General features: G+C 43.8%; 1 protein-coding gene across 2 annotated transcripts in view; it reads right to left on the bottom strand.

The window, feature by feature from the left end:
• LOC132241017 (natural cytotoxicity triggering receptor 3 ligand 1-like) overlaps positions 1-10,268 on the bottom strand; it is a 41,225-nt gene that overhangs the window by 15,037 nt on the left and 15,920 nt on the right. The window contains exon 7 of one of the 2 annotated variants that reach the window (XR_009454446.1): positions 154-239. The exons of the other annotated variant lie outside the window; for it this stretch is intronic. The gene's annotated coding sequence lies outside the window, so the exon portion shown is untranslated. Of the gene's footprint in view, positions 1-153; positions 240-10,268 lie in introns of those variants that run through there. 2 annotated transcript variants of the gene reach the window in all.

Genomic DNA, 10,268 nt, shown 5'->3' with positions numbered 1-10,268 from the left:
GGCGGCAGCAGCAGCCTCCTTCCAGTCAGGAGGCTCCCAGCGAGCGTCAGGGCGGGGCGAGCCGCCTGACGCTAAGGCAGCCGCTGCCGCTGCCCGCCCCGCCCCTCCCGTCTCCAATCATTTGAATGAGGGTGCGGAAGAGGATCTGGGTGATGTCCAGCAAATCTCTCCAATGGGCAGGGACTTGTGACCGGGTAGCCCTGGCTGCCGTGAAGTTAGGGACGGTAAATAGATTTTGTCTAAAATACAAAACGCAGAGGAAATGTCTGAGGTCAGGTTTCACATCGCAGATAACTTACAACTAAGTTCTGCAGGCAAATTGCGAGAGTTCCCCGTGGTCCGGCGGCCGGGCTCCACAGAGGCAGTGGCAGGCGCTCCCCGCCCTGGTTCCTCAGCACCTTCGCTGGCTGGAGCCCACCTAGAAAGGCCATTTCCCCTACAGTTTTCACCAAGGCAGGCAGGTTTTGCAGACATGAGAAGTGCCCTAGCCAGTTTAGCTCAGTGTATAGAGCAGGGGTGGGCAACCCCTGGCACGCGGGCCAAACATGGCACGCCAGTAACTTTTGCTGGCACGTGAAACCCTCTCTTATAATCTTCCATTTACAATTGTGAATCTTTGTTCAGTTATGAATTTTGTTAAGTCTCATAATAGGAGTAGCCTGACGGATGAAAGTAGTAACTCGTGCATATCGCTGAAGGTCACGAAGTATGAACCTGATGTAAAATCTCTGTCATCAGTGATGCAGCAGCAAAAGTCCCACTGATAATATCAAACGGACCCATACAGTTTTCTGTCGGACTATCAGTGTACATGTATACATTAAAAATAAATGTATTTTTCATCATCATATACTGTGTTTTTGTCGCTCGAATGAATTTTATTATTTCTTCAAGGTTCTTCACATACGTACACCTTAAGAGATATCAAGTAGGCGTAACATGTTCTCAAAAAATTAGGGTTGGCATGCAGAAGAATTTTGAGTAAGAGATTTTGCTGGTTTTGGCATGCACTCACAAAAAAGGTTGCCCACCCCTGGTGTAGAGTGTCAGCCTGCTGAACTAAGGGTCCCCTTTCAATAGGGAGTTGCAAGATTGCTCCCCAGTAGGGGGCGTGTAGGAGGCAGCCAATCAATTATTCCCTCTCATCATTGATGATTCTAGCTCTGCCTTCCTCTCAGAAATTAATAAAAATGTATTTAAAAGAAAAAAAAAGAAGTGCCCACACACATGACCTGAAGATGCAGGACCAGCATGAAGGCAATCACAAACAAATGCGGGAAAAGAGCAAAACCGGAAACACCACCCATCCATCCAACATAGATCAACATCTTTTTCTTCAGATGACTGTGTGTTTCCCTCTTCTTTTGAAAGCCAAACAGATTCAAATACTGACGATTCTACCAGCAGAAAAGTTAAGAGAAAGAGAGGGACATTTTGTTTTCATTGTCTTTGTAGACAGGTTTTCCTATCCCCTCCGGCTCTGTCCCCGCCCCCCCTAAATTATAATGTCTTTTGGAAGATCACAAACCATTTTTTTTTTTTCATCCTTAGAGCACCAATTTTCACCATGGAGAATGCACACTCTACCACTTATTGTCTGTGGGGCTTGTTTGGGGGACAATCAGAAATAGACTTTTGTTGTGTTTAATGTAGTGTCCTTGGATCTTCAACTGGATTTTAAGTTCCTTGAGATGGAGACCATCTCTAGTAGGAACAGCAGTAGTAATAGATGATGCCACTTACATGGCACTTTTTTTTTTTTTAAATCAGCCATGAGGTTGGGAGGGGTAGAATAAAAGAGAGAGAGAGAGCGAGAGAGAGAGAGAGAGAGAGAACAGAAAAGGAATAAAGGGAGAAAAGAAAGGACACAAGATGAAACATCAAGAAAAAGAAAGAGAAGGAAAAAAGGAGGAAACAACCACATGATATCACCTTTCCAAGGTCTCATGAACTTCCTGATTAAGGAGTTTATTTTATGACACTTTTAGTTTGGGTTTACATTTTTACTGGTTTGTCAAGACCACAGCAGTTACAGTGTCCAATATGTTAAAGAAAAAATCTATCTATCTATCTATCTATCTATCTATCTATCTATCTATCTATCTACCTACCTACCTAGATAAATATAAAGCCAGCGATGGGAATGACCTGTAGCTATGACACACACTGCAGCCAGCAAATCAGCCTATGGTGGGTGGGGCTGGCCTGCCAACCTCCTGTAGCCCCTTCCCTGCCCCCCCCCCACCACCAGCTTTGCACTGAGCCTCTAGTACAGCGGTTATCAATCTGTGGGTCACACCCCTTTGGGGGTTGAACGACCCTTTCACAGGGGTCACCTAAGATCATCAGAAAACACATATATAGTTACACTAGAGGCCCGGTGCACAAAAATTTGTGCACTCGGGGGGGAGGGGGGTCCCTCAGCCCGGCCTGTGCCCTCTCGCAGTCTGGGACCCCTCGGGAGATAACGACCTGCTGGCTTAGGCCTGCTCCCGGGTGGCAGAGGGCAGGCCCAATCCCTAGGTGCAGCCCCTGGTCGGGCTCAGAGCAGGGCTGATTGGGGAGTTGGGGCTCTGTACCCTGTAACGCACAGAGCAGGGTCAATCAGGGGGTTGGGGAGCTCCCCCCTGTCATGCACAGAGCAGGGCCGATCAGGGGGTTGAGGAGCTCCACCCTGTCACTCACAGAGTAGGGCCGATAGGGGAGTTGGGGCACCGCCCCCTGTCACACTCAGGGCAGGGCGGATCAGGGGGTTGGGGCGCTGCCCTCTATCACCCACAGAGCAGGGCCAATCAGGGGGTTGGGGTGCCACCACTCTCACACTCAGGGCAGGGCCGATGGGGAGGTTATGGCTCTACCCCGTCACACACAGAGCAAGGCCCGTGGGGGGAAGGGGGGTTGGGGCGCCGCACCCTGTCACACACAGAGCCGCAGGGCGATCAGGGGGTTGGGGAGCTCCCCCCTATCAGGCACAGAGCAGGGCTGATCAGGGGGTTGGGGCACCTTGCCCTGTCACGAACAGAGCAGGGCGGATAGGGAGGTTGTGGCCCCGCCCCCTGTCACACACAGAGCCGCAGGGCGATCAGGGGGTTTGGGCGCTGCCCCCTGTCACGCTGATCCCGGTGCCGGGAGGCCTCACGGCTCCACTGATCCCAGTGCTGGGAGGCATATTACCCTTTTACTATATAGGATAAAGGCCTGGCGCATGGGTGGGGCTGGCTGGTTTGCCCTGAAGGGTGTCCTGGATCAGGGTGGGGGTCCCCACTGGGGTGCCTGGCCAGTCTGGGTGAGGGGCTGAGGGCTGTTTTCAGGCCGACTGAAGCTCCCAACTGCTCCTTTTTTTCTTTTCTTTTTTTATTCTGGGCCAGCTTTAGCTCTGGCTCCAGCTCTGAGGCCTCTGCTGCTGAAAGAAGGTATCTGTTTTGTTTCGGTTCTATAATTGAAACAATGTATAACTCCAGCTCTGAGATCCCGGGCTCACTGAAAGCAGGTTTCTGGGGTTTTGTTTAGCTTCTATATTTGTTACAGTGTTTCTTAAACTGCAAGCTCAGAGGTGGCAAGGCAGGCGGGGAACGTTGGAGTCCTCCGTCACTGAAGCAAGCAAGCCTCATGTTAGTTTCAAGCTGCCTGGCTGCTGGCCGCCATCTTGGCTGGCAGTTAATTTGCATATCTCGCTATTTAGCCAATGGGAAGGGTAGCAGTTGTACGCCAATTACCATGTTTCTCTTTTATTAGATAGGATATTGTTTTTGTGATTAATCACTATGCTTTAATTATGTTCAATTTGTAACAATGAAATTGGGGGTCACCACAACATGAAGAACTGTATTAAAGGGTTGCGGCATTAGAAAGGTTGAGAACCACTGCTCTAGTATGTATATAACTTTGTCAGTTACATACAATGTAAACATATTTCAATATTTAGATTTATTTTTGTCATCTCTTGAATATCTCGATCAAGATTAGTAAAACAGATCCACATGCTTCAAAACATCAAAAATTGCCATTTGGATTATTGTAATCTCTGTAACCTAGAGAGATGATATACCAGGGTCTGAAACCAGGCTAACCTTCTTGATTTCCAAAACTCAGCCTTTTGGTTTAAGGTGGCCAAATGGGGATGCAGAGCCCAGCACTGTGAAACCACAGAAACATGGAAGAGCTGGGGGATGGATGTCTTTCACAACTTCATGTCCTCTGTAACCACACAATAGTTGGGAAATCACATTTTATTTGCAAAGGTCCGCATCCAACACTTGAGAGCCCGAAGTTCAAGCCGGTTGTGGCAATGTTAGGATGCTTATCCTGTATTCAGATATCTGGTAGGGAAAGAGACTGAGTCTGCTCTGGTGAATATCATGCCTAATAATTGCATCTAAACTACCTATACCGAAGTCCTACACAAAGCAGAAGACTTGCAGATGGCATGAAAAAGGCAAAGACTTATCCATGTGCTTCTTAGTCTTTCTTCCTGAGTTTTATGTTTCTATTTTTGGTAATGTCCTCTTCTTTCAACAAGTAGTATCTGTTTTCAGAATTTCAGTATTTGTTGTGGAGCACGGGGTAGTGTTCTTTTACTCTTGTTCCGCTAGGTGTCCTGGTTCTACGTTTCCAACCAAAAGTTTTCATCTCCAGAGGAGATCACATTGTTTCATAAAAATAAGAAAGGTTCCCCAGGTCAGCCTTTCAGGTTGCCTGTTAGGTTTTACACGTCACTGGGATTTTGGCTCATTTGGGTTTATGGGATAATGCACATCCCATCGAACCATGTAACCGATAGTTGCCTTTAAAAGAAGGTCTAGTTAGAAGTGAGTGAGAGACGAGAGGGCTAGGTTTATATTTGTAATTGGAATTTGAGGTATTATGTTGTTATTCAGGCAAAATACCTTAAAATAATCTTAAATACCATTCTTTACTGAGTTGAAGATTTTATCCATATTGCTATACTGTAGTGTTGTTACTGAATGCAATTCCTGCAGTGGTTCCCAACCTTTCTAATGCCACAACCCTTTAATACAATTCCTCATGTTGTGGTGACCCAGAACCATAAAATTATTTTTGTTGCTACTTCATAACTGTAATTTTGCTACTGTTATGAATTGTAATGTAAATATCTGATATGCAGGATGTATTTTCATTGTTCGAGACCCACAGGTTGAGAACCACTGCCTTAAAGGGTCCCCTTCTCCACCCCCCAGTAATAGTAACTCAAAACAAAATTATAATAGGATTATACTTAAATTAAGTATCTTTATCTTTGACTACAGAGAGGTTCAACATAATTATACATCATTTCTTCTCCCACCCCACCCGCTGCCCAATATTGTCATGGGCTCATAGTATTTATGTATTAAGAAAGTTACTTCCTTATATTTGAAATGATGACTTTCTGAAATGTGCTAGCAGATGACTCGGTGGTTTTTCTTTTATTTTTTATTTATTAAAGAAATAAAGGTATTTTAGTTTATTTTTTCAAGGAAAAGTAATATACATAATTATGGGATGAGCATGACCTCTTAAGAAGAGTAAAATAAAATGTAGGCATATTAAAATTATTTCAAAACTATTTTTTAATTTGTAGCCTAATTAAAATAGAGAATATGCTTTCTGGAGGCGAGACTGACAGCACAGACTGAGGTCTGGACAGTGCATCCCTTCTCTCCCTTCTCTCCTAGCTCCAGGTCTGCGTTTATCCATGTGAATGGTGTTTATAATGGGACCACTTACTTTAGAAACCTCACTTTGGAGAACTATAATGCTTTCCAAGATAAAAGTTAAATTTACTGAATAGTAAACAATTTCAGACAATCAAGAGGTAGTTTTTAAAATTTTTTCAACTATAGTTGACATGCAATATTATTTTAGTTTCAGGTGGACAAAATAGTGATTTGACATTTATCTAACTTATGAAGTGATCACCCCGATAAACCTAGTAGCCACCTGATAGCAGGAGAGAGTTTTAATGAAGAAACCCTGAAAAGAGACTTGTACAATATGTTCTGGTAGAAAAAACTGTGGGGCTGTGTGTGATCAGGAGCCCTGAGCCCCCGGGCTGATCTGTCCTTCCCGAACTTTTTTCTCTCCATTTCCTCATCAGCAGAGGCTGAATTTCCAGGAAGCTGATGAAGCATAAGTGCATAATGGTCAGGGCCCTGCCAAGACCAGCAAGGGTCCGAGGGCCCAAGGGTCCGAGGGTCCTTAGCACTGTGCTTACATGGTCTTGCACTTTCCTGGCACCAGGTACAGGGCCGGAGGTCTTCCTGCAATATGGAGCCAGAGAGTAGCTTATGGAAAATGTCCAATAATTAGATATGTGAAGCTGTTAGCAGATGATTCATTTTCATCAATATCTATCAAAATAAAGATTCTGTCCACAACTTGACACACTTGATAATGGGGCTATACAGTCTAAGAGGCACCGTGCTTGTTTGGTTATGGGAATTATACAGAATAGAATTCATCTGAATTCTGCTTTATGTAGGACACAAATTTACAGCTGTGCTACAGCTAGAGTACCTGTGTTTGAGGACACATTTGTTTATTTGGCATCCTTTCATTTAAAAATAATTTTGATCAACTGTGAAAGAGGAAAAGCTAAATTATCTTTCAGTTCTCTACGTATATAAAAAAAGATACTACAGCCCGGCTGGCAGGGCTCAGTAGTTGAGCGTCGACATATGAACCAGGAGGTCAGGGCACATGCCGGGGTTGCAGGCTCAATTCCCAGTGGGGTCATGCAGGAGGCAGCTGATCAGTGATTCTCATCATTGATGTTTCTATCTCTCTCTCTCTCTCCCTTCCTCTCTGAAATCCATAAAAATATATTTTTTTAAAAGATACTACAAAATCATTACAAAGACATTTACATTCCCCTACCCCCAACTATGCAATAAAAGCAATATAGAGATATGTCAAGCAGTTAATAATACTAGAATGTTGTTTTTCTGGATTTTGAAATATTTATGCTAATTGTCAAGTTATAAAATTTGTGATTTCTGTTATTCTAAATAAATACTCACATATGTAAAATATACTAGGTGTACCAGTTAATAATGCGGATTTTTTTCAATACATGGAGTTACACATATGTTGATATAAATGTGATTTGATATGTATGCTATTTTGTTGTATTGACAGCACGCTTCAAAACTTCATATGTCAAATTTGCTGAAGGTGTTAATATTATCGATATTTTTACACTTAAAAATGTCAAACTTCATTCCAAAAAAAAAGAGCATTTGTGGGAAGCTATAAATCATTACTTTATTTTGAAGAAAAAGTCACCATATATTTCAGAAGTTTATGGTAAACATGCTCCATCTCAAGATACTTTTGTGTGTTTTTTTTTGTTTTGTTTTTTGTTGTTTTTTTTGTTTTAAATATATTTTATTGATTTTTTACAGAGAGGAAGGGAGAGAGATAGAGAGTTAGAAACATCGATGAGAGAGAAACATCGATCAGCTGCCTCCTGCACATCTCCCACTGGGGATATGCCCGCAACCCAGGTACATGCCCTTGACCGGAATCGAACCTGGGACCTTTCAGTCCGCAGGCCGACGCTCTATCCACTGAGCCAAACCGGTTTCGGCTCAAGATACTTTTGAATGCTGGTTTGAACGTTTTAAAAGTGATAATTTCGATGTGAAAGACAAAGAAGGTCCAGGTCAACCAAAAAAGTTTGAAAACCAACAATTACAAGCATTACTGGAGGAAGATGTGTGTCAAACTCAAAAATAACTTGCAGAAAGATTAAATATTGCTCAGCAAACAGTTTCTGACCATTTACAAGCAATGGGGAAGATTTCAAAGGAAGGAAAATGGGTGCCACATCAACTGAACAAAAGACAAATGGAAAACCGAAAAGTCATCAGTAAAATGTTGCTTCAAAGGCACGAAAGAAAGTCTTTTTTGCATAAAATTATGACTGGCGATGAAAAGTGGATTTGTTTTAAGAATCTAAAATGTACAAAATCATGGGTTGATCCAGGTCAACCATCAACATCAAATGCAAGGCCAAATCCCTTTAGGAAGAAGACAATGCTCTGTGTTTGGTGGGATCAGGAAGGTGTGGTGTATTATGAGCTTCTAAAACCAGGTGAAACCCTTAATAATGATGGCTACCGATAAGAAATAATCAATTTCAACCATGCTTTGATCGTGAAATGCCCAGAATGTGCCAGAAGACACGGTAAAGTAATTTTGCTTCTTATAACGCACCATCACACACTTCAAAACCAGCTAAAGACACATTAAGAGATCTTGCCTGGGAAGTATTAACCCACCCGCCATATTCACCAGACCTTGCTCCTTCAGATTACCACGTGTTTCAATCAATGGCACACTCACTTTCTGAGCAGCACTTCAAAATGTACAAAGAAGTGGAAAATTGGGTCTCTGAATGGTTTGCCTCAAAACAAGAAAAGTTCTATTGGGACGGTATTCACAAATTATCTGAAAGATGGGAGAAATGTGTAGCTAGTGATGGACATTACTTTGAATAAAGTAGTTTTGATGTTTCCCTTGAAATTATCGTGTTTTCTTTGATTACAAAATCCGCCATTGTTAACTGGTACACCTAATATCCTATCTAATAATAGACAAACATGGTAATTGACCATACCTTCACTACACCTCCCATTGGCTAATCAGCACAATATGCAAATTAACCCAACAAAGATGGCAGCTGGCAGCCACACAGCTGAAGCGAGCAAGAGGCTTGCTTGCTCCAGTGATGGAGGAAGCCAAGGTTCCCCGCCTGCCGTGGCCTGGCTCTGAACTCCGAAAGCAACAAAGTTTCAATTATAGAAGCTAAACAAACCCCAGATACCTGCTTTCAGCCAGATGTGGCCACAGTGCTAGAGCAAGCAGAAGCGGCTTTCAGCTCCAGTGATGGCAATAAAGTTTCAATTATAGAAGGTAAATAAATCCCAGAATTTAAAAAAAGAAAAAAAGGAGAGGCTGGGAGCTTCAGTCACCGGCCAGCCTGAAAACGGCCGTCAGCCCCTCACCCAGACTGAGCAGGCACCCCAGTATGGACCCCCACTCTAAAGGGGGTGTGGCCAGCCTGCAAACAGCCATCAGCCCCTCATCAAGGCTGGCCAGGCACCCCAGTGGGGACCCCCACCTGGAAGGGGAAGTGACCAGCTGCAAACAGCCATCAGCCCCTCACCAAGGCTGGCCAGGCACCCCTGCGGGACCTCCACCCTGATCTGTGACACCCTTCAGGGCAAACAGCTGGCCCCCACCTGTGCACCAGGCCTCTATCCTATATAGTAAAAGGGTAATATGCAAACTGACCCGAACAGCAGAAAGACTGGGAATGACTGGTCACGATGACACACACTGACCACCAGGGGGCAGACACTCAATGCAGGAGCTGCCCCCTAGGGGTCACTGCGCTCCCACAGGGGGAGCTCTGCTCAGCCACAAGCCAGGCTGATAGCTGCCAGTACAGCGGTGGTGGTGGGAGCCTCTCCCGCCTCCTCAGCAGCGCTAAGGATGTCCTACTGCAGCTTAGGCCTGCTCCCCGCTGGCAAGTGGACATCCCCCGAGGGCTCCCAGGCTGCCAGAGGGATTTCTAACTGCCAGCTTAGGGCCAATCCCCCGGGGATCGGGCCTAAGCCAGCAGGTGGACATCCACTGAGGGGTCCCAGACTGCGAAAGGGCAAAGGCCAGGTTGAGCGACTGCCCCCCCCCCCGAATGCACAAATTTTTGTGCACCAGACCTCTAGTGTCAATATAATAGACAACAAAAATTTCCTAACTAATCACTACTAAAAGCTTTATAGTTGTATGTACAAGTATATAATTCAACTCAAACACCAGTAAAAATATTACAATGTTAATTCCAATTCTCTATCAGACTTCCTGTGATAAAGCACAAAAGTTAAATGTAGAAACTTACATCTGGGTATCTGTCAATTTTTCTGGAAGGCTATTTCAAAGTGGCCTAAATTAGCCAGATATAATGTGAATTCTTATCACAATGCCACATAACATTAATGTATATTGATAACTTAGTAGTTTTAATTCTGTTCTATGGAGTAAGCCTATTTTGGAGACTTGGCACAATATTACCAATAAATTTAACAAAAAGCTCAAGTCCAGGTATATAACTAAAAAGTCTTTTCTATATATTGCAAAACTATCGACTTGAATTATAAATGGCTTCTACTAATTACTACCACTCAAAATTCACATAAAGTAAAGTGAAACGGGTAGCAGAAAGTGCTGGCACATTCACACTGCAGAGACAATGATAGAATTTA

Source organism: Myotis daubentonii, chromosome 9 (assembly GCF_963259705.1).
Source record: "Myotis daubentonii chromosome 9, mMyoDau2.1, whole genome shotgun sequence".
Lineage (NCBI taxonomy): Eukaryota > Metazoa > Chordata > Mammalia > Chiroptera > Vespertilionidae > Myotis > Myotis daubentonii.
This window is presented reverse-complemented; position numbering and strand designations above follow the sequence as displayed.